The 25,586-nt window shown below is 41.3% G+C and overlaps 1 long non-coding RNA gene across 1 annotated transcript; it reads right to left on the minus strand.

Moving 5' to 3' along the window:
* Positions 1-21,821: 21,821 nt before the first annotated feature.
* Positions 21,822-24,309, minus strand: LOC147654861 (uncharacterized). The gene is made up of 3 exons (XR_015283288.1): positions 23,424-24,309; positions 22,317-22,386; positions 21,822-21,979 (listed from the first exon to the last, which is right to left on the minus strand). It is a non-coding gene; the product is annotated as an uncharacterized LOC147654861 (long non-coding RNA).
* Positions 24,310-25,586: the final 1,277 nt, after the last annotated feature.

Below are 25,586 nucleotides of genomic sequence, written 5' to 3' on the forward strand. Positions count from 1 at the left end.
CTCTTCCCAGCCCCCGGTAGGCACATCCCACCCCTTTTAGCCTCGCAGCCCTCTTCTCCCCTTCCCCTCTGGAATCTGGAAAATGCTGCCCGCCCACTCTGGGTTTTGTCCTTGGATAACTACCTTCCTGCCAGTCACCTTGAGGTCTCATACCACAGAGTGTTCCCTCTCTGCTGAGCTTAGGATCTTTATTTTCATACCAAGAAAAACAGATTTAGGGTGAACGGGAAAGTTTTGGCAACAACTGTCATCACATTATCAACACAGTGTTAGTGATGAATAGCTCTGGAGGAAAGAAAATACCACAGAAAGCTCTACTTCACTGGGACAAAAATACAAGGGAGGATCTGAGAGCTTCCTTCATCATTGACTCAGAAGAAGAAAAAATAAGGAAAAACTCTAATCAAAATACCAATTCTCAATTGCCTGCAACTGCGAATTGACTTGACAAGAAAAACCCAGGCCTCTATTCTGCATGTGACCGCACAAAACTGTGGGGTCTGCCTGTGCCAGCCCTTTGCAGAGCAAAGAACTGTAGGGAAGGTTTTTGCAGCAGCTGTGATTTTAACATGATTGATAAAAACAAGCATAACAGAACAGCTGTGTGAGGTGAAGGGTTTCGGCTCCTGTCTCAGGGCAATACTTCTGTAAGTTCCTAAATTAGGCCAGAAATAAAACCCAATATAAAAAAAGCAGTGTTGTAAGTTTTTGGGATAGCAATATACTTTTGGTTATAAAGGCTGACAGAGGTACATTGTGCACTGGGAAGAATACAGAAAACATTACATAGGACATGGGATTGAGGAAATATAAATTAAAAGCTTCATGACTGCCAGCTGTGGGGTCTTTTCATACCTATCTCAAATTCTCAACTGCACTAATTTTGAATAAATATAGATGTACTGATAATGTATTATTGCACTTGATACAGAACTTCCTTCATGGACAGGTAAATTTGCCTTAGACCAAGCTCCAGCTCTGACAGACAGATTTCACTGGAGTGACATACATGAAGGCACTATTCTTATAATTGTTACATACTTTGGACTCAGTGCCTCTCCTTTCAAGGATGCTCCGTTTTTCAAATTAATCATTCCCACCTAAATAGAAGTGGCTACAGCTCCTCTTTGTATGCTTCTGATTTATTGTCTGCATTGTCCCACAATGACACAGCCAGATAGTTTTAGATGATATAGATATAGATAAATATAGAAATAGATAATATAGATATAGATGATATAGATATAGGTACAGATATGGACATGTTTTTGTCTCAGGCAAGTTGTACCAAAAGCCACCTGCTTTCTGTGTGCTCTTGAACCGCTCTTGCTCCTGCAGGCAACCTAAACTAAGTCAGATGTAGTATTGTCTACGTTTCACAGCCATCCTTGCTGTTAGGTGGTCCCACCACTCCCACTTTGGTGATGGATCTCAGAGCCATCTAGGCTGCACAACCAGAAGCCAGGTATGGCATGACAGATCCAGCACTCAGGAGTTAGCCTGTCCCCAAAGGTGTCCTTTCACATTTACATGCAGGTCTTACCCCATGCCTTCCCCAAAGGCATAGCAACTGAATCATTTCAGAGCTCACAGGAAGCAAACAGATGGTCAGCAAGAATATGATACATGATTATATCTGTGCATAAAAGTATGCATATTTGAAAGCATGTTCAAGCCTCCTTGCAGTGAGTATGCAGAGTTTCACTGCTTTTTCTAGAGTTCTGGGAAGTTGTTTTCAGCTTGAACTTAGTGTCAAATAAATCTGGTTTATAGGTCACTTGTGATAGTTTGCAACCATGTTGCATAGCACTGTGAAGCAGATACCATCACATATTATATCATCAAGAATTCCTGATGTTAAAACAGGGAAAACATTTTAGATCTCTTGGTTTTGTGTTCTGAAGCTTCTCTTGCAACAGAGAAACTTGCTGAAATAAATTAAATAAATTAAATGCTGCACAAAGCACCTGACACAAGTGAATTATGCTAATAGAATGGGTGTGTGTAGTTCACCATAGATGTATATCTCATGGTCCCTGTTCACACCTCAGCATCTCATTCACACATTCTTGAGAGAAAAATCAATCAAAAGCGAGGTGCTAAATAGCATGCCTTTAGTTAACTAGATTTCAGAAGCTTCTAGGAGTTTCTATGAGTCCAAGAAACAGGGGAGATGCACATTGTATGGATTTTCCATTTAAACATGAAAAAGGTCCTGCCCTCCAAGTTTATATTCTCTTTCCTCAGACTTTGCCATGTATTTTTCAAATATCTCTCTTTCCCACTGTCTCCTTTCAATGAACACTATGCCTTCAAACTTCTTACTCACTGGGTGACTTGCCATTTCATCAGCTCCTCCACCACCAGCTCATCGTCTTCTCAGAGAAGTTTTGAAGAGCTCTGTACAATCTACTTGATGAATTTTCATGTCAAAAAGTATCACCTTGCTACCTAAACATGAACAGAAATGTTTTGGCATGGGAAAGTGTTGCAAGAGAATGGGGATAAGAGAAAAAGCAGCAAGCTCCTCCTTTCAGCAGAACACCTGTGACAATCTAACAGCCCCTGTCTCCAGAAGCATCCTGTCTTCACAGCCTAAGTCTTTTCCCTGTATTGCAGACCAGATATCACACTCAGGCTCACAGACCTCTCTCAGAGCTGCTCCCACCAGGCTGGGCCTGGCAAATAGATGCAGAGAAAAGGAAATTCTGGGGGGCTGCAAAGTCTATGCCTAAGACCCTACTCTTCACCTCAACTTCCCAATGCCTAAACCCGACCTTCCCTACTTCTTCACACTGTAGCTTGTTCACTAAAGCCTGGTGAAAAGAGCCAGAGTTTTTGCTGAAGTCTTTATGTGGGTAGTCAGGACTCATTTTCATGGACATGTGACAACCTTTTCCAAACAGACCATAATGTAACATTTTAGGATCTGACACCTGAATTTGAAAAGCAAATCTTCTGTACTTTTCTGACCAAACTCTTCCACCGTACTCTACATCAGAGACTTCAGTGGCAGTTCTGCATTTGTTCTCCCCCTGTACTTGGCACTGGTGAAGCCACACCCTGAATACTGTATCCAGCTCTGAACCACTCACTTCAAGGAGGACATTGAAGCGCTGGAGAGAGTCTTTTCCAGCCTAATTGATTCTGTGATTCATATCTCCTGCCAATTTTTGTAAGTCAACAACATTAATGACTAGTCATCGGTTACCCTTGTATCCCAAAGTAATACCCTCTTAAAGCAACCGTTTCACAGGAATCGTTCAATGCTGACTCCAGTGTTAACAACTGACCCTGATTTCAATCCCTGATTTCAAGTAGAAAACTTGCTCCTCCAGTCTTAAAAGTTCACTGTTCTATAGCATATAAGCTATATTGTCATATAGGAAAAAAATTAAAAAGCAGAAATGTTCTCCGTATTTTCTGCAGATTCTCTGGACTCATCTCCTCCCTTTTCTGTTTTCATTCTACAGGCTTCTCTAGACTTTTTATCTGAGGTAAGTGGTTTTCAGTTTATTCAAAGCACTTACCATATTTGCAAGAACTAGCACAGACCTCTCACATTTTTGGTCTAGGTGTGATAAGAACATTTGCTCTTTATACATTAGCCCCACTTAAAACCTGTCAAAGACACCAAGTGGTCCTGCAGTATATCATCTATTCTGCACTGCAAGTGAAGCTAGCTGATTTGCTTCATCAGCCCTTTAAGACCAGATTATTATAGAATATATTTAAGACTATTGCTGCCTCAAAACAGCCACAGTTCAGAGGGACTGGCAAGATGCACATGCTTGTGACGTGATCTGTGACATGATCTGTAGGAAAGCAGATTTGTACTCTTCCATCAGTGGAAGGTGCCCTGAACACAACAAAGGGTAGTGCTCTAATTGAGGCTACAGCCCCTCAAGCTACATCTGCACTGGTGGAATAAACAGGGTTGGGCTGGCTTTGGCACTGAGCCTCAACCATTTCCACTGTTAAATTTCTAGAATGATTTTGACTTGGAGCTGACTTGCACTAACCCAAGCAATCTGCAGGAAGACTTCTTGACCCAGCACAGACCAGGGATTCTCCCCACAAGAGCACCTGGCTGCAACCACCTTGCTTTCAAAGGGTAAAGGTGTTTAATTGTGTGGATGCGGGCAATCCAGTGCCAGGTGACTTCAACAGCAAAGAGACAGACATGTTTGATTTTCTAATAGACATGTAGCCTCACTGACTAACAACTTCCTGTGAAATTGAAAGTGGAAGCTTCTGAAAGGGCCCACTGCGTTCCCATGCCCTGGATTGCCCCTCTGCTAGCTCCGAAAAGCCAGATCCCAAATTCTCTGCTAAAGTCTTCAACAGTATAGAATGAAAAAGGGGATGAGAAGCTATAAAGCAGGCACAATTCTCCAGCCTCCAGATAATCATCCCCGGGTCCATATGCAGAAGGAAAAATGTATATGCCTGGGTTTTTTTAATAGATTATGCAGTCTACTCACTCACATTTATCACATGGGCTAATGTAAGATTTACTGTCCATAATTAATCAACCTTAGGCAAGAATATTTAGCACTTCTACTCCATTTTTCATTTTCAAAGTGCTTTTCAAACACTACCTAATTAAACATCAGGACCAATTATTTCTGTGGTACTTTACAGACACTTTTAAAAAATGAAATAAGTACATTTTAGCATGTACATGAGGAATCTTTTTAAGTCAAAACAGCTCTATTTTCAACCTGCTGAAGGAATGAAAGCAGTAATAGGACTGAGATTTCCAAACAGACCACAGCAGCAGCCAGTTATGTCTGCTCCTATGCACACAAAAGCCTGTAATCCAGCCTCCTTCTTAAAACTTCTATCTCACACTCTCATTTTGCTTGTGAGAGGACACTTTATTACTGAAGAACTGGAGAACTGGATGAGAAAGAATTACTTCTTTGCAAGGGACATATGCCACCACTGGGCTGGGGCTCTGATTCATGTGCCCAGCAGGAACTTCACCTGTAAGTCTCACCTCATTTCTTTCACAGGGGTAGCGGAACAAGCTGTATGTTCACACAACAGTGGTGTCTTCACCAGCAAGGTCAATCCAAGGCATGGTATTTACTCACTGAAAACTGCTCCAATATCCTTCCCTCATGACCAGAAATAGCATTGACAATGTTTTGACCACCTCTAAGGCAAAAACTGAGTGTGGTGGGCCATGCCTGTCATCCCAGCTTCTCCAGAGGTGGGTGGGTGCCCATGAGCCTGGGGCTTCAGTGTGCTCAGCCAGGTTTCCACATCACATTTGGCATCAGTCTGATGATCCCTGAACTCAGGCCAGCAGGTTGCCTAAGGAAGGGAGAACCCACCTGGTCCAGAAACAGAACATCTCAGTTTCTGGCAGCACAGTCCAGTTTACCCAGGGACATGTACTGAGACTGTGGTGGTTCAAATCCACAGGCCAGCTGACAGTAGATTTTGATTGTACACACAGCCCCTCCAGTGGTCTCTGCTACAGAGACAATGCAGAGGTAAGGCACAGACTGCAGTGAGCCAGGGCTGTTAGGGCTTCACAGCAAGTTCTTATTCGTGCCAGAATCCTTCTCACCTCAATAGTGAAGAAAGGATTAACACTGCATAAATCGGCAAACAAGGGCAGGAAGTGTGACATTTCCCTGACAAGATAAATAAAATCAAGAAGTAAAATATTCTTCATGAAACATTAAAAGTTTATGGATCTGCCAACATGGCCTGGTGCAGCTCTGGTCAGAGAGCACTACATAAGCCAGCTGCCTTATTGGAAGCAGCCTAGCCAGGCAAACGTGGCATTCTGTACCACGTCATTAAGCCCCGCTGCAAAGTCAGCTGTATTGACTCAGCACGTCACACTAATGTTGCTTCACTTCTTCTGGGGCCTGGACAGGTTTATGTAGCACAAATAAGTCAGTGCAGCACTTAGATGAGCTCTCCAGGTACACATCAAGGAGGGGGACAGCAAACTTTCAAGGATGGTGTGTACCAGATGGTATTTTTCTTTCCCAGATTAGAGGTTAAACATGCTGGTAAGAACGCTGTGGGATCCATGAGAGACTGCCTCTTACAGAAACAATATGCTACCATTTTCTATCATCATTAAATTGCATCTGTACAAGGCAGAAGCTCCTGCTGCTCTCAGAATGAGCCAGAAGGTGGGAGCCACCAACGTCTCTCTCCAGATGGCACAGCCCCAAAACCAGCTCTGTGCTAGCCCTACTGGTGTTTTTAGAAATTGACCTCCATGATGCTACTGGTTTCAGCACCCCACACTGTGAATAGGCTGGAAGAGTCCCAGGGGTGCTACAAAAAAGTTCTGCAAAACTGAAATTCATGGCTAAGGTTTTCCTGCCTTATCCTTAAGTGCTATGCTTGGGCACAGCTGCATTACGAACAAATTACAGAATTATATTCTGGCTTAGATGTGAGAAAACTTACCTTCAGTTCACAATTAAATAAGCCAAGTGTCTTTCATAAGAGTGCTAAAAATTGGGCTTCGGGTTAGGTTGTTGACCTACATGCCTCAGCTCCCTGGCTGTGAAATGGGAACAGTCTTTCCAGCAGGGACATTGCTGAATTTAATTCCTGCTTATAAAACACTACCATAGTGAAGTGATAATAAGATATTTAGATGTGTTAGCTTTACTAAACTATTTAAAATATCCAGAGTATAAAAATGGTCCCAGCCTTTCTTTTGCTTGTACAAGTGTAAATGGAAGCAACTGTATTGAACACAGCTCACTGTATATGAAACTTAATTGAAATCAGTCCTTACATCTTTCTGTGTAATTAAAATGGATAACGGGAACTTTTCTGATCCCACTCTCAGCTAAGTTACATCAGCTTTTTATCCCAGGACCCATTTATGGAGCTTTTTTGTTCTAAATGTTAGTCAGTTTCAAGGCTTACACAAAGACCATGGATGTTTTAATTTATTTATTTCAGTATTGTCCCTTGGGAAGAGCAACTTGGAGGATGCAGAAGCCTGAGTTTGAAAATAAGGCCATAAAATAATTTTTGAAACTGTATGAGAAGCCAAAGCAGAAGCTCTTTAATACTTAGTCATAATAATGCAAAACTAGGGAAAAATGAATTGCATCTACCTGTGTGCAGGAAATGTTTTTGATTTAAGTTTTGCTGTGTATCCCCAAATGCATTTTTACCCTCCTTACTAACCTAACTGTTCCAGGAACACTGCATGCTGTAGACACAGCTAAAGGCTACACTTCATTGATCACAGCTGATTCTGTTATGAAGCCCTTCCCTCTAAGGTGGAAGCTGCTCAGTTCAGCTCCACCTGGATGGGACATGATGACTGACAGTCTGTTCCCAGTCCACTGCAAACATCAGGTTAAGCATCAGTTAAGCCACCAGACTACATCAGGCTTCAGTGATGACTGAATCCCAGCTTTGAAAGCAGTATTATTTCAGACAGAAATAAAAAGAAAAAAATAAAATTGAAAGGACAAACAATTCTAACTTTTCCATTCCTAATACCTTCTTTTCCAAGAATATTTGGCAAAATAATTTTCCTGGATTTGTTTATAAATGAGCCTGAGGAAATGAAGGGGCTCATTTCATACCACCTTGTGAAAGCTGGATGAAGAGGGCCCCAGCACGAATGCTGCAGTATCAGCCCAGTGGCTATGCCTCTAATCACTCCAGAAATGTGCTTTCCCACAAGTAAACCTGTCAGCATCCCTCCACCTACGGGTCTATGTCAAAAAACATACAATAGTATGAGGAGATCAGGCTAGATCCATATGGCAACTGTTATGTCCTCATTGCAAGTGGTCAGAAAGGTCAAATTCCCCTTTTCTTCTGATTTGATGAGTTAGATGATACCTGAGGCACAAAACAAAACTGAACTGACCATTTTTCCTACATTCACTTCCATTGCAGGATGGGTTTTACAGGCAATATTCTCACAGGTAAGCCAGTCAGACGTAATCACTTTGTACAGTGTCACTTTCCAAACAAGCTTCAGATCTAATACTGTGTAATCCTGATCCTCACCTGATATCTCCCACTCACAGTGTGACTGAAAGAGGCTACCATAAGCAGATGTGAGAGCAAATGGAAAAAAGGTATCTGTGATGGTACCATTCCCTGTTAGATGCCTGATGAAGCACCGAAGGCAGTGGGCCAAGCAAAGACATGCTTTACTAACCAAGCCCCCCATTCTTACCCATGAATCATAGCACAGGTTTTTATTTCTGGTAATTTACAAGCTATGATAATATAGATGGCCACCAGTCAAATACACAATTCAAAAATGCAACACCCACATCAAGGAGACTAGGGTACATTTCATCTACCACAAATTGTGGACTAGTCAGTATTTGCTTTGAAGCTAGTTAATAGCTGTCCATTATTGCATGCCACATTTTGTTACTCCCCACCTAAAGAATTAATGATACTCTGATTGAGAAAGATAGGAAAATAAGTTGTTACTACAAGATCCAAAGGAACCTCGGTTTTTCATTTTTTATTTTTATTTTTATTTTAAACAACTCTCTGTTTATTTCTTTTCCAAAGACAAAGTCTCAGGAAAATTATACATACTAAACCACTAACACTTACAGAAATGCAGCCAACTTCCCAAATTCACACAAGTTTCTTGGTCTACAGCTTTGAATAGGTTCCTGTAGGCCAGTTGTTGGGAAGGGGTGGTGGGAAGGGGGAGAGAGGGGAAAAAAAGGGGGAGGTGGAAAGAAAAAATGGGGAAAAAAAAAAAGGAGAGATACATAAACTTAAAAAAAAAACCCTCTAGTAGAGGCTGCTGCAGCAGTATGGCATAGAAAAACTAATGGGGACAGCTGAACCAGTGCATAAGATTGTTCTGAAATTAAAAACAATGTGTATTTTGTTTAACACATTCTATGTTATTTAAAGAAAAGTAAGAAGAAGAATTCCAGCTGGGATGGAACCTACAGAGCCCCTTGAGCAATTTGAATAATTATAGACTTGTATAAATTGCAGTTAAACCATTTTTTCAAATGTGCTACAACCAATAACTAAACCAGCAACAGCTTTTCAGTGTAAGAGATCTGTTGCTGGCTTCAGATAAAGTAGAGTGAGCTGCAGATAGTTACTGGCCAGCCATATTCTATGTAGCAAAAAAACCCCAACTTTTCTTCCATAAAGCCTGTGATTTCTGAACTTCAAATATCAGCAAAAATAGCTGTATGCATTTGCTTGCCACAAGGACTCAGAAAACAGTAAAGGTATTTTTCTGGAGTAACAAAGTCAGATTTGGGGTTTCGCTGTTACATTCCATAATTTCCAGAATAAGAGATTCTCAGTAATAAACTAATCCTCATTCTTGACAGACCATAAAAACAGAGGCAGAAACAAAGTTTATTTTCATGTTTACAATGGCCAGAACACACTTCACATTCTTTTAAAATATTTGCCTCCCACCCTGTTCTTACTGAATTTGCACCAGTTGGTGATGGCAGGTACCAGCTACCATTCCAATGTTAGAGCCCTGCCCTATTTCACAGATGTAAGTAAGGGGCAGATTCATGTTGAGAGTAGCACGGGAATTACTCTGAAACTTGTTTTATCATTCTTACATGAACATAAGTCCTGTATAAATTCATGATTTTATGGATATCCTCAGTGCCATGAGACTTTTCTGTCCAGCTGGGCCCTACAGGGCTCAGTGCAGCTTGGTTTTACCACAGGGTCTGCCAAATATGCCCCTCAAGGAAATATGGGGAAAGAAGACATGAGGATTTGATGCACCTGAGGACAGGAAAGGGGCTTGCATTTGCCAAACGTGCTAAGAACACCAAATTGCTTAAATCTACTGAGTTTAAGGAGCCTGGGGCAAAAGAGTGGTGCTTCAGTCAAGCTCGTACAACATGTAATGGCTCCGTGTGGTACAAACACAGGCACGTTGTAGAAATCACATTGCCACAGCTGCAAGATGAGCCAGAAGCTCTCCTCCTCCAGTAGTCCCACTTACCCTTGCCACTCAGAAGGACAGCCATTCATTTTCTTTCTGCAACTCCTCTGCATACACAAACAGAAATATGGAGACATCGAAAGCACCTCACCAGCACGTTCAACCCTTTCTCCCTGCACATGGAGTTGATTCAGTGTTTGCTTGTGGCTGCCAGGATCATCACTGAAGTTTGGCTGCCCTCCCTGAAGTCCTGCTGCTTTGGACGCCTCCACCCGTAGCATTTAAGACAGTTGGGGCAAGAGAACAGATGCTTCTGCAAGGTCCTTTTATCTAGTGAAATGGAAGTGCTGCACGAGGAAATAGGTACCTGTGAGAGCACACTGAAATGGGCATGAAGGTAAATGCAATTATTTTGCATTTCACAGTGAAATCTCTTCCTCTTAGGGAATTTAAATAACAACAACAACAACAACAACAACAACAACAACAACAATAATAATAATAATAATAATAAATGGTTACAAACTAAAAAATAAAATTTAGCAACTGGGAAGCATGATGGAGGATCTAGTCCAACAGAAATAGAGTGTGCCAGTGCAGGAAAAATATGAACTCAGTGCATATGTTGATGGCTTTTACTGTCACCTCAAATTGGGTATTTTTTTAACCAACTCAGTGAAGAAGTCTGATGTGTTTTCAGCAGTGACCAGAACAGCAAAATCAACTGCATGGACTTCTTGACTGTGAAAGGTGGCTGCTGGAGAAGTCTTGTGAGACTACAGAAGAGCAGCATGGCCCCAATTCAGGGTCTAGGGAGAGGGAGCCTGGCCAATCATCCTGACATTCCTGAGCATTCCTATTAGGTGCACCAGACAGGATAAAGCAAAATAATACCGACAAAAATCATGTACCGTAGAGACCTTAGAAATCTCTTTGGGAAGGGAGAAAAAAGTAATAACTGAGACACAACTGATTATTAACTCCATTTTAGGCATCAAACCAATGCACATTTCTCAGCACAAAATGGACAGTAGAGGCAGAAAGGGAAATAGAAAATAAAGTTAGTGAAATAAGAAAAAGATGGACCACTACCGCATTTCTGTGTAAGTGAAATTGTGTTCTGTAAAAGGAGCATCATCATAGTGATGAATGAGACATTAAGATAGAGATTTGATAGTTTTCCAATGTTTTGTCCAGTACACTTTTAATTATTGACCTACTTTTATTTTTGTGAGCCTGTTCTTCTGTATCATTATAGATCACTTCTACTCATACCCAGTCAGTATCATCTACTGCTTACTTTCATCCTGATTTTTCCAGTGTCTCTAAAAACCCCTGAATAATGTGTCTGTCCTTGCTGTTCACAGTCTCAGTGTTTATTCATCGTGATTTGATATTTAATTGGACAAGCTAGATAAATATGATTATTTTAATCTTTTGTCATAAACCAATTCTTCTTGTCTTTTCATGATGTTCCACCTATGATTTATCTGCATGTTCACTGATGTTATGAGGTTTCCAGAAAATAATGCATGATGCTATGTATGCCCTTTTCCATGCCAAAATTTTTACAGGATATCTGAATAAAGCTCAACACCAAAGAACACTGCTTTTCAACAGCGCACTACTTCTCCTCCAAAAGTCAAAATTTCAACTATTTCACATGTTTCCATAGTATAAAAAATATTTCAATCCAATCTAATCATTTCTGAGACTTTTGAGCTTCACTGATGGCACCAACTGGTTTCCCAAGTGTTGGATTTGATATCTGCTATCCAGACACCACCAACCATCCTGCAGGGAGCTGCTGTATAAGGACAGCTTAGTGATGAGGGGTAAATCTTTGTAAAATCCCCAGAGTCTTGCTAGAAACTGAGCCACTTCCCCACTGAGCACATTGAGTTTTTGGGCAGACCCTTTTTTGAAAATCTTTCTCTGTATCATCTACCTAGAAATAATTCTATAACACCTGCTTGGCTTTAAATATGTGAGTAGAATAGTGACTTTGATGGGAAAACCCAGATGCTTATATTTGAGTATGCTTTAAAGTGGTTAGCTAAATAAAAGCCTAAGGACAAAGGAAGCAGTTTAGAAAGTGCATCAGCAATAGAAAGTCATTGCCTATAACCTGAAATGAACTCAAAACTTTTTAGCTTGGCATTTATTTACTTTAATATTCACACATAACTGCAAGTCCTGTAGTGAGAATTACTGCAATGATATGATATGCAAGAACAGTCTTGTGATATTTTCTGCACTTATAAAAGTGGAAATCTCACAAGGGAATTTGATCTTGAAAGATTTTTACTCTGATTTCTGAAAGAAAATACATTGTTGTGATTTTGGATTAGCTACAAAAGATTTTGATACCTCCTTCTGAGGTTCAGAAACCAGTGCTAATGCAATGATCACAGTTTAATTTTTAAGCATTTACTAAAAAAAAAAAAAGAAGACTTTCCTTGGCGGGAGAGGGAACAAATCCACTGATTCACCAGGATCCATTTGTTTACATCAAAAAGCCCAAATATTTTTCATGGTACCCTTAATTTCATAGCCACCACTGCCATTTCCCTAACAACCCCCCATCAGTTTCACACTGAGGATGTGTTATGAGACTGAGTGGGGACATGCAAATCATGCACACATCCCTGGAAAAATGCTTGGCAAATCTGGCTTTTCAGTTTTGCATTCACTTGCCAAAAAATATTCCCTCATCCCCCAAGCCCTCCCTCTGCCATGTCTAATTTAATTTCAAAAGTCAGAAGCTTAACAGGGACATAAGCTTCCTAAACATTCTGTCATCTAACAAGGAATGTGAATTCAAAGCTTATCATTACGATTTTCTTTAAGTGCATAAAAGACAGTGCAATCCTGTGGATGTTCTTGTCCACAAGTGCTAATACAACAGAGTTCACATGGCTGCTGGAGACTTTAGCCCCCCCTCCTCGCTCCTAAAAAAATAAATCAAAACACCAGATATAAGAGGTTTTTTTGTCAATCCTGCCTTGCCAACAAGACATGAGGCTTTTGTTGCTGATGCCAGAGGTTCTGAGTTGTATATTCTGCATTTCACTGTAACAAGAAGCTGAATGAGTCTGTAGAGAGCTCAGGGCAAATGAGACTTACTGACCTGCTATTTCTATAACTCTGTTATTTTATCTCTTCAAAGGGACTTTGCGTACACTGAATTTTCAGTTTCTAAGTAAAAATAAGTCGCTCATTTTCAAAGACTTCCCCTCTGCACCTTCCTTTTCTTCAAGTCCCTAGGACCTTGAGGACACACATTTTACGAGTGTGAATACATCTGTGTATGTTTGGGAGTGAAAAAGGGAAATCATAGAGATATCATTCATTTTAATCACTAATTTTGAAACAGCTGGTGAGCCTGGACTCTCTTGTTCAGGCACAATCATTTTGTGCCTTCTTTTTATCTCCGGTGAGGAATTACTGCTTAAAGTGAGACTTAAGTATTTGCCAATAACCCACAGTAAATACTTTTTTTTGTCTTTTTGTAGTCCTATGATGACTGGCCTTCTTTCCCCTTCAGTAATCACTGTCTAAAAAAAGAAAACCTCCAGGCGCACTTCACTTTTGTCCCTTCCCCCTGGCAGAATGCCCAGCCTCAGTATGATGCTTTTAAACCCTTCCCCCCACAGACACAAGGTTTCCAGCACATTATTATCCTGTACAGCAGAGGGGGGGAGGCACGGCTGTGGGATATGATACCATTCAGTCAGAGATACAGGGAGATAGAGCTCTTTAGAGCTTTAGTTTTGCATTCTGTGTGTGCGCACGGATCCCCACACACAGGAGAAACCTTTCGGTGTCAGGCATTTCAGAGTCGTCTTGGTGAAGAAGATCTGCCACAAGGAAAACACGATGAATATACAATGAGTTCAGATTGCCAGGCAGCCTAAAGTGCATGTGTGTGTGTGTGTCATGTGTGTGCTGGTTTAATGAAAATCCAGCAGTAGTTTCACCAGGCGGTGAATAGCAGCCAAAAAAGGAAACAATGAAGAGCCTCCCTATTGTTGTGCAATGGACAAGTTCTCAGATAATCACTCTAGATGTGATGCAACACTCTTCTAACAAGGAAGCTCCTGGGAATTGTGATAGTGCAGGACAATTCAGGATCCTATCCTGGATAAACAGTGCTATCATCCTCTTCAACAGCACTGCAGACAGGTGACCAGCAGATGAAGGCTGCATTATTCAAGGCATTTGAATGGAAAAATTAAACTCGGATTTACTGCAAAGAATCCTTTCAGTGCTGCAGCTTTATCAGTCATCCAGAGAATCAATATGTTTTTTCTGTATCACTTTTGCTGCTGCAGTAAGGCAAAGATCTTTTGTGATAAACTCTGGTTTATTTTTTTCATTCTTGTTCCCAAGTGAGCAGTCCACCCAGGTCATTCAAAGCTAAGTGTCTTGCTTGCTTCCTTGCAGTTCTAGTTTTCTGGGTATTAACTCAAAGAAATTGCCCAGAAAAGCTAAAAAATACTGTTCTCCTTGAGCTGATGGCAATACCATAAAACAATTGAGTCTCATATCTTTATTTTAACTTGCTCATAGCACAGTTTCAATAGAGAAAAAAAATATAGAGGCAAGTGTATCTAACCAGAACCAAGATAACCTGTGAAATGTCATTAGATGAGAAGATACCATTCTACTGTTTATCCAGGGAAATGCTGTGGCTGTGGTCAATGACACCAAATGTCAGTTTAAGCTGTCCCTCCTCCCTGCTCCCAGCTGCTCGTTCCTGTTTCCACCACCACAACCATTTGCAGGGTTCCACCAAATCAGGAAACGGATACAATTAAAAAAAGAACAAAAACCACCAAAACACACAAACCAGAAATCTAAAAATGAAACAATAGAGAACAGGGAGACTGAGGTCAGAACTGACACTACTTATTTTTTATCATCAAAGCATGGTCTTATGCTACATTTTCAGATTTTGTGATGCTGTTTAAGATACTGTCATGCTACACAATATGCTTCCTTCCATAAACATCTACAACTCTTTATTTTTGTGCCACCTTATTTGTTTTGTACCATAAGCTGCATCCAAGAAAAGACTGAAAGTTTGTTTTGTTTTGTTTTGCTTTCCTGGAAAGAAGGCAAGGAGTTTTTTAAAGTAGATTATTTGGGAGGGCTGGTTGAATGCAGCTACACCAATGCAAAGAGTATCTGCTAACAGTGGAGAAGGAAAGTAAGCAGGACACTGGGGCCAGGGTGGGAGGAAGAGCTGCCACCAGTGGAAGCTTCTTGAGCAGCTTTAGGCCCAACATGTGGTTTTGCACACACAAATTCAGCTGCAGGCATCATGCTCACCCAGAAGTTCAACACACACTACCATGTGACTGCTCAGGCAAGATAAGCCTGTATACAGGCAAATCTGCTGCTGAGTTCAATTCCTATCTATATTAAGACAAGATCAATAGCAAAACTAAGGCTTGAACCTCAGCAGAGCTGGGACACCGTTTGACAGAGAATATGGACAGTGCTTCCCAAACCATCCACCACAGCCTTGAGCTGAGCCAATTCACAAACCAAGTGAAAAACCTGACCACACCTTTTACATTTGGAGCCACCTGTATTCAGATGATTAGCTTGTGTGATGTGGGGATAGAAAGCTAAATGTTGACACTGCACTCAGTCAATCAAATCTTGCTGCTAAATAAAAAGGATGCCTTGAGCAAGACCCAGCCGACCCAGATTTCAAGACTGTGTAAATACTCTAATCCTGTTTATCTGCTATCTCTCAGGGAAAAGCAAATTCTCAGTGGATTCTCAAAGCCCTCTCCTGTATGTTAGCTGTGTTTGGCCATTGAAGCAATAGACAGGGAGTCAATCCTGTGGCTGGTTACCAACAGCTTGAGTTCCAAATATCAAGCCCTCGAAGCAAGCTGCTTGCTAAAGGGGAATGAGAGGAGGCTGTGGTAGGTGATTTTAATAATGAATGCATTTGTGGGACCAAAGTAACTAAACAGGAGAGTCTGCTCTCACACATCCTGGGCACAAAGATAAAAAACAAGTTCCCTGTGTTAGTAACCAAAGACCATCTCAAAAAGCATTTAACATGAGTTGGGGAAATCCCATTCCCTTTAAAGCAGACTACAAATGACGATTACAGGGACTCAAGGAGCACAAGCAGCATCCATGACCCTAACTGTAAATCTAGTGTTATTTATTTATTTAAATGTGAAGGGTTTCATTGTAATTACTAGTGCTATTGCAGATCTTAAGGAACTGTGTGGAGCAGCATTTACTTCAGAGAGAAAGGGAAGTACAACCAGCAACAAAAAGACCGATATATTATTAAAATGCAAAAGGCTGGGTCCTTTAGTAAGAAAATTGCATTTAGAATGTGAAATACAGGTCGTCTCTCATCTGCAATAAAATGTCCCTCTTGCAGCCTGCCTGTCGTAGAGTATCCACTCCCTTCCAGTGGGAAGCAGGGCAGGCTTAGTGCCCTTCAGGCAAGGAAGGAAGGGACACAGGAGGCCCAAAAATCCAGGCTAGCTCCTTTTAGTACAAAATCCTGAGCCTTGTCTCTCTCCCTCTCTTCCATAACAGACAGTGCTTGTAGCTACTCCTGTAAATTGCAGAGGTCAACTAGCTTTTTATATTTTTTTTCCCCTTTCAGGGCTCTCAAAAGGTCCAGCAAAGTAGTGTAACACTACCCTGGTTTAGATTGTGCAATGTTTACCAAGGGTGAAAGGAATTTAGTACATACTCCCTCTGCCAGGATCTGCAGGACTTGAGAAGGACTGAATGAGGCAGGGAAAGATCTGAAGAGTTAAAAAAAAAAAGAACTACAAAGCAGGCAATTTTGTTCAACACACATCCTTTTAGTTTATTCTTTAATGCCTGGACGAAAGCACATAAGACACAGCAAAAGCACATTTTTTATTTAAATTAGTTCCCTGGATAGATTGCCTTTGCTGTTTTAAAAACACTTGATTTTCATAAAATTCTACACCAACACACAGTAAGGTAGAGGCAGGGAATAGACTTCCTTTTAGCTGGTAGTATGGGGACAAGTGCTTGGAGTTTTGTTTTTGTTTTTTTTAACCCAAACAATTTAAGCTACTTGATGAATGCCACAAACAAAAAGAGAGGCATCAGTGCAACTGCAAGGTGCCACAAAGTGAGTCGGGGTGCCAAGAAATAACCCCGGGCAAGAGGTAGGCAACGTGATTCACAATCTCCATAGAACAGCTGAATCTCCCCTCAGAGGTGCTTGTCTCCATCAATTATAGATCGAGCTTGGCCAATCAGCCACACTTAGACACCTGACTCATTCTGTCTGGCATCTGGAAGCAGTAGTGGAGGGTAAGTGATAGTTTTGCAGGGCATTTCAAAATGTTACACATCTAAGGAGCACTGCAGTTCAGATACAGGCATTCTGCATGGTGTGAGGACTGGATCTCATGAGGCACCCTGTCCTCCTCTTCCAAGTATTCAGGGGAATTTGCATACAGATAATGCCCTGCATCTTTGCAAAATCAAATCCAAATCCAACTCAATTATTCAGGGAAATAAAAAAGAAATCTGAATTTATAGCCACACCAGAATTGTTCTTCCTTAATACAAACTTCAAAAATGCAAACTGAAACTTTTCTGCATGGTGGGGGTTAATTCCTGATAGATTAGAATGCCATGTTTTGTGTTGTGTAAATTTGACTATACATTAAAGCACAACTGACTGATTCATCAGATATTTCTGCTGCAGCTGAAAATGAATTTGTTGTACAGACAGGCACTATCTCTTTGTATCTGACCATACTGGTGGCAGGGTGCTGAGACAGGATCTCTGTCTGCAGGTGGTCATATTCTTTATGCAGTGGGCCTGCTTGTTAGAATGCAATTCAGACTAAAAGTTCATCTGTGGAGAGAGATAGACTGTTCCATCTGCCTTATTTTAGATGTCTAAAACTGAGATGAATCACTTCCTTAAAGTGTCTGTATCTCTCCATGGAGTGTACAGAGTGTCTTGGACAACGGTTACATACATAAGTGAGATGGAAAAAAACACTTCCTCTACCACTGCTTTTTCCTGTTGTGGCAAACTACTGTGAACACTCCATCTAAATATTTGCATTTATGCAATAACTACAAATTGATATAACTCATATTACAAACTCCTCACAATTCCCCTAAGTGAATCATCATCATCATCACAAGATTAACTTCTGCACCTAAGTCTACTGGTAATTTGTGCTTCAGCCAAGCAAGACCTTTATCATATTCTCACCAGATTTCTTTCTGCAGGTGCACATTTCCCTGCCATAGCTGATGAGCATCATATATTTAACTATGGAGGAATAACTAATGCATAAAAAGCCTTTTTGTGAATACTCATGCCACATTCTCAACAGATTTACATAAAGTCACATTCATCCTGTCCTTCTTTCTTCAGTTTCAATGTAACCCATATGAAATACTCATGGGAAGCAGAATTGGAGGTGATATATTTAAATTCCCTCGGATCTTAATTTTGCTGCCTGCTGCAGTTACAGGAATAACATTGTTGTGAGTTCCCTCCATCCAACCTAGAAAACAGAGACGATACCACATATACGAGGAAGTACAGCTGACAGACCCAAATGAAACACAACACAATTCACAGGCCTCAAAATATTATTATAAATTATCAAATTATTACAATATATTATTAAAATATTATTATATTAAAACATAGTTTGATTTCTTTCAGGCCAGCAGACCCATAAAGTACAAAAAGTTCTTAGTGCAGCAGAACAATGATGTTAGTTGGAATCCTAAGGTCGTCTAACCATCTACAAAATACAAACATTGACAGCCAGAAGGATGAAAAATATTGCTCTCAGGTATTCTGTTAATGAAAACCGAAGTATATTATCCATGCAAATTATTTTCTCAGTGGAATTTATAGAGTAACACTTTGAAGACTTCCAAAGCTCTCTCATTTTTTGAAAATAAAATTCCATTCAGGTGAGTGAGTGTTTTCTAGCTCTTTACCTTGACTTTTAATCTGAAAACTTATTTTGCCCCAGCCATCACAACCCAAATGTGCAAAGACAGAAAATAAGTGACTCTTTTGCACTCCTCTTAGAACAACAAACAAAAAAAGTGAACCAGGGGAGGTTGGCACCTCAGTAATAACCACGTGCAACCTTTTGTTCTGCTAATAATAGTCATACATGCAAAACCTGTCAGAAAGACCTAAAGATCCCTTCTCTGACACACTCTGAGGTCTTGCAGGTTTGTATTCTATCTGTTTCAGCATGACATGCGTTGTCTTTTTAGCACTGTGATTGTCTTTACCTCATTCTCTGCCTCAGAAAAAAATACTATTCATGGTGCCACCTTTGTGACTCTTTTAGGTTTCAGATAACCTACTTTATGCTGGCTATCCATATGTTGAGAAATTTGGACTTCACTGCCATGTGGGACTTTCGTGGCAATTCATCCTCTGTCAGAAAGGATTTTTGTTTTCCCTTGCCCTCTCATAGTACATAAGCTTTGTGGAAAAACATGACAGTAAGACACGAGGCAAGCAAAAGTAGCACAACCCCTCTTGCACTGTTGCTGTTCTTTTTTCCTCTCCCTGTCTCCAGAGTTCCCCTGCCTTAGTTTTTCTCCATCATTGCACTAGATTTATTGCTTCAGTAAATTTCTGCAAGAGGAGAAAAAGAAGGCACTCGAAGACCCTAGGGACTACCAGCATGGATCCCCTGACCACTCAGTTCTGTGTAGCAACAAAAGCATTCCAGAGGGCTCGGTTTTTTCACCAGTGCTAAACCAGAGCAACTGGAATGAGCAGGGAAGGGGGTGGGGTCAGATGGGAAGGAAGAGGATGCCTGTTTGGAAGATGAAGAAGGAAGGAATGTCTGGAAAGAGAGGGGAAGCAGGGCTGGGCATATTCATGGCCCCAAGGGACATGGGTAACAGGAGGAGCAAAGGAGGAGTGGACAAAGGCTCACCATTCACTGCAAAGAACAGTGTGCTCATCAGGGGCCTGGTTATCTTTGGGGAATGAAGTGATGCTGCCCTGTCTGTTACACCTTTTATCTGACTTTGAATTCACAAGAAACATTTTCTCTTTTCAGATAATATTTTACTTGGCAGTTTGCTGTTCTAGAATTCAGTATATGACTGTTTTACCTCTTTCTCTACAATAATTTGCACAATGAAAGAAGAGGTGAAGAGAGCCTGTAAGACGGTCCATGGAATTGTCATACCATGCTTAAAGCTTTAGTTAGCACCACTGTGTGCTTCATTTAAAATCTGACAATCCACATTCTCGCATCGCACTTCATTTAAATCTGACATTCCAGTTACCTGCAGCAAGCGCTTTGATGAAGAGGAACTTGGAGGGTAATCCACCAGGACACATTAAACTGTTACAAGTCATAAAACATCTGCACCCAATGGCAAGCTATAAAGCTGAATGGATAAAGCTATTAAATGCATAGCATTGCTGGGCTGAATTCTTCCCCCTGTGAGCACACTCAGCTGGTTCACACACAGACGGTTTTCTCATGATTGTACCATGAGCAGCTCACATGATTATGGTTTCCAGTACGGAAGTTTGCTAGCAAGAGCTGAGTTAGGACAAATTTGCATGCTTCTAGTGAGCACAAAACAGGGAGCATATAAGATTCCTCCAGTATTTACTCAGCATATGATTTGAGATGTCTTTTCTCATCACATCTGCTGTACAACTTTATATAATGATGAAAACACCAAGAATTAGCTAAAATGAAATAATACTCAAGTAGGATGGAAAAAGCCACCAATGCAAGAAAATTGTATATTTTAGAAAGCTGCGGTACGTCTGCCTATCAACCATGTTTATTCCATTTCTTCTTCTGGGTAGGGAAATTAACAGGGGACAAGTGGTGATTCCCAGTTCCAGTTCTGCTCTGAAGTTCAGCAGAGCTACCAGAAACCCACGTGGACTCAAGAAAGGCTCCTACACACACCCTGCTTAGCAAAGAACAGGTAGAACCCAGAATGAAAGGGTTCTGATTTCTTTCTATCCAAACACTGCCTTCGCTGGCTGAGATTAAATAGAGATCAACATAGGTTTCATGAAGTCACCCACCCAAATAGGATTCCAAGGGACCATATTTAATTTTTTAAGGGGCAGCTGAAAGCAGTACTCAAAGGGATTGAAGCAGCAACATTGTCTGTATGGTCTCACAGAGTCCTACTGATCTTATCTGAGAGAGATGCCCTTGTTTTCAATCCACTCATCTCTTTCTAGCACTGACATGCAACAGAGAATCCATTCAGTGGAAATCACTCAGTAAAATCTGCAATAATCTCTTCCTTGTCCAACAGCCACTTCTTCTTATTTTCCATGTATGGAGTGACATTTTCAATATAGGATACAGTTTAATGCCACCACAGGGTCCACAGAGTCCAGCCTAGATAAGAATCAAGATTTTTGCTTTCCTGAGATTTTTTTCACTCAGAAGTAGAATAGCAAAAAGTATATTTCTTGCCAGATATTCTCTAAATACAATCCTGGTAAATCAACCGAAATTCTGTTTTCATAAGTCAAAATTCCTGTAATCTTTACCAGTCAGATTCTTGACACTGAAGAATAATTTCCCCTACAAAATGTTTCACTTCATAGAGGGTAGCATTTTCCAAAATTAAAATGTTAAACTGGAAAATGGCCATCCCACTACACCTACCATATTTCGGGGCAATCTCCTCTGCAAACATTAACTCAGCTACCACCTATAGCCTGGGTAATCACTTAAGCAAACATTCTTTCAGTTGCTATTTCTGAGCAAGCACCTCACAAAGCTGTCCTTTTGCTGTATGTCTATCTTCTTTAGATCAAACAGAAGTCCCAGGCTGATTCTCTGCTCATGCAAGCACAGTTTCCTTCAAGCATTCTGCCTGTGTAAGGTATCTGTAACTCATATCACTCCCTAGGTCTTCATTTGCAGGGTATATTTAAATTTTTCAGATTGCAGCATCTCCAGGGCCAGTCTCACATTGCAGATATCTGCTTACACAGATAAAGCAAGTGCATGAGATTGCATGATGGTAGTTCTGTAATGAAAGCAGCATAGGAATTTAGACAGTATAACACTGTCTAAAGACAGTATTCCTATATCAATATCTTTTACTCTTTCTCATTCTAATTACACTGCCCTTATAAATTCACTAAAATCTTCGTGTTTGCTCCTATGGTTTTCTTTATGAGAAGTTTTGAGCTAAAAAATACATTTCATTATACAGTTTTAATTCTTTCTTAGTAATCACTCTTGCCAATCAGTTTCCAGAAAGAATTGTAAAGTGTTTAGGCACCAGTAAGATGAAGCTGTTGTATGGTCTGCCTTACTGCTTCTGTAGATTCCTATATCACTAGCAATTGTCTTTCACTTACTTACAGTGCAGGCTCTTCACAGACTTTCCCTTGGAGTCTTAGGCACATTGTAAGGCTACTGCTACTGCTTCTGAAAAATTATTATTATTATTACTATTATTATTATTATTATTATTATTATTATTATTATTATTATTATTATTATTATTATTATTATTATTATTTTCTGAATAAAGATAATTATTTGAATCACAGCCATTGTTTTTGTATATTCCAACACAGAATCACTCTTTTAATAAAGACCTGTGAACCTAAGCAGTATTTCGTACACTCCTGTAGTTCCATGCAAGCATGATGAAACATTTGTCCTTTGAGCATGGCACAAACCAACTATTCACTTATGAAAGCCCACTCTTTTGGAATAAACATGTTTTGGAGAGACACAGATAATGTCATTCACTGTTAACTCGCCAAGAAAGGAATGCATAGTATGTGTTGCAATGAAAACATGCACTTCAGTTACTCTGGGAGCCACAGCAAGAAAATTCTTCATATAAAAATAACTTCAATATGCAAACCATAAATCTAAGCAACAGCATGTCTGCGAAAAATACCTGCATTTTTACTAAGGGAAAAAGAACAACATATTATTAAAAGTATAAGAACTTTTGTTATTGCCATGTCCATGTGAATTCTAGACTAGACAGATATAATTTCATGTGTTACAAACAGTTACCCAGGCCTAAAGGAGAACAGTGCACATGAATCACCCATCAAAAATCTAAAGCTAAGGAACCTGCAGCAAAAAAAATTGCTGGCTTTTGGAATACTTCCTTAATGATAACATTGTTTTCCTGAGACTTCCCTGTTTTATGTACCCCTGTCAGACATTTGGTGTATGGTTTATTCTTTTTCACAAACAGGGTGGCATCTCTGCAAGAGATCTCACTGTAACTTCTAGTTTAAACTTTCTCAGCTGGTTGCAATAATGTATCCTTTATAGCATCATGCCTAAAAATTGCCTATGTATATAGTTATATCATTTTAAGGAATAAAATGATTCTGGCAATCTGGAAATAACTTCCAAAATTCCTATTTGAATGTCTGCCAGCCAGGGCTACTTTTGGTATAGCGCAATCTAGAAAGATGCATTAGACTCTATTTTACCTGACCACTGTGTGCTGTCTCAATATGTCTCCTTCATATTGGTTGGATTCAGTGACAGTGGATAGAAGTCACAGTTGTTAAATTTACTCTTTTCTTCTGGTTGGACACAGGACAGAGCTTCGTATCCATTGACACCTAGAACCCTGAAACCCAACACCTAGAGCCCCCAGACATGATACTTAGAACCCCGAAATCCAATACCTAGAACCCCGAAACCCGACACCTGGAACCCCCCAACCCGACACCTAGAACCCCCAGATGTGACACCCCGAAACCCGACACCTAGAACCCTGATACTCGACACCTGGAACCCCGAAACCCGGCATATAGAACACCGGAACCTGACACCTAGAACCCCCAGACAAGACACCTGGAACCCCCCAATACCCCGAGACACAACACCTGGAACCCCAAGACACAACACCTAGAACCCCCAGACACGATAACTAGAACCCCGAAACCCAATACCTAGAACCCCAGGACAGTGTTCCTAGAGCCCCAAGTCATGAAACCTAGAACCCTGATACTTGACACCTGGAACCGCCAGACACGATACCTAGAACCCCAAGTCACGACACCTAGAACCCCGAAACCCAACACCTAGAACCCCAAGTCACGACACCTAGAACCCCAAGTCGGGTTACCTAGAACCCCAAGTCAGGTTACCTAGAACCCCGAAACCCGACACCTAGAACCCCAAGTCAGGTTACCTAGAACCCCAAGTCAAATTACCTAGAACCCCAAGTCGGGTTACCTAGAACCCCAAAACCCGACACCTAGAACCCCAAGTCACGACACCTAGAACCCCGAAACCCGACACCTAGAACCCCAAGTCAGGTTACCTAGAACCCCAAGTCACGACACCTAGAACCCCAAGTCAGGTTACCTAGAACCCTAAGTCACGACACCTAGAACCCCAAGTCAGGTTACCTAGAACCCCGAAACCCGACACCTAGAACCCCAAAGTCAGGTTACCTAGAACCCCAAGTCACGACACCTAGAACCCCAAGTCAGGTTACCTAGAACCCTAAGTCACGACACCTAGAACCCCAAGTCAGGTTACCTAGAACCCCGAAACCCGACACCTAGAACCCCAAGTCAGGTTACCTAGAACCCAAAGTCACGACACCTAGAACCCCGAAACCCGACACCTAGAACCCCAAGTCAGGTTACCTAGAACCCCAAGTCACGACACCTAGAACCCCAAGTCAGGTTACCTAGAACCCAAAGTCACGACACCTAGAACCCCAAGTCACGACACCTAGAACCCCAAGTCAGGTTACCTAGAACCCTAAGTCACGACACCTAGAACCCCAAGTCAGGTTACCTAGAACCCTAAGTCACGACACCTAGAACCCCAAGTCAGGTTACCTAGAACCCAAAGTCACGACACCTAGAACCCCGAAACCCGACACCTAGAACCCCAAGTCAGGTTACCTAGAACCCCAAAACCCGACACCTAGAACCCCAAGTCAGGTTACCTAGAACCCCAAGTCAGGTTACCTAGAACCCCAAGTCACGACACCTAGAACCCCAAGTCAGGTTACCTAGAACCCAAAGTCACGACACCTAGAACCCCAAGTCACGACACCTAGAACCCCAAGTCAGGTTACCTAGAACCCTAAGTCACGGCACCTAGAACCCCAAGTCACGACACCTAGAACCCCGAAACCCGACACCTAGAACCCCAAGTCAGGTTACCTAGAACCCCAAAACCCGACACCTAGAACCCCAAGTCAGGTTACCTAGAACCCCAAGTCAGGTTACCTAGAACCCCAAGTCACGACACCTAGAACCCCAAGTCAGGTTACCTAGAACCCTAAGTCACGACACCTAGAACCCTGAAACCCGACACCTAGAACCCCAAGTCACGACACCTATAACCCCAAGTCAGGTTACCTAGAACCCCAAAACCCGACACCTAGAACCCCAAGTCAGGTTACCTAGAACCCAAAGTCACGACACCTAGAACCTCGAAACCCGACACCTAGAACCCCAAGTCGGGTTACCTAGAACCCCAAGTCACGACACCTAGAACCCCAAGTCACGACACCTAGAACCCCAAGTCACGACACCTAGAACCCTGAAACCCGACACCTAGAACCCCAAGTCACGACACCTAGAACCCCAAGTCAGGTTACCTAGAACCCCAAAACCCGACAC

The sequence above is a fragment of the Cyanistes caeruleus genome, chromosome 2, assembly GCF_971803275.1.
Source record: "Cyanistes caeruleus chromosome 2, bCyaCae1.hap1.1, whole genome shotgun sequence".
NCBI lineage: Eukaryota > Metazoa > Chordata > Aves > Passeriformes > Paridae > Cyanistes > Cyanistes caeruleus.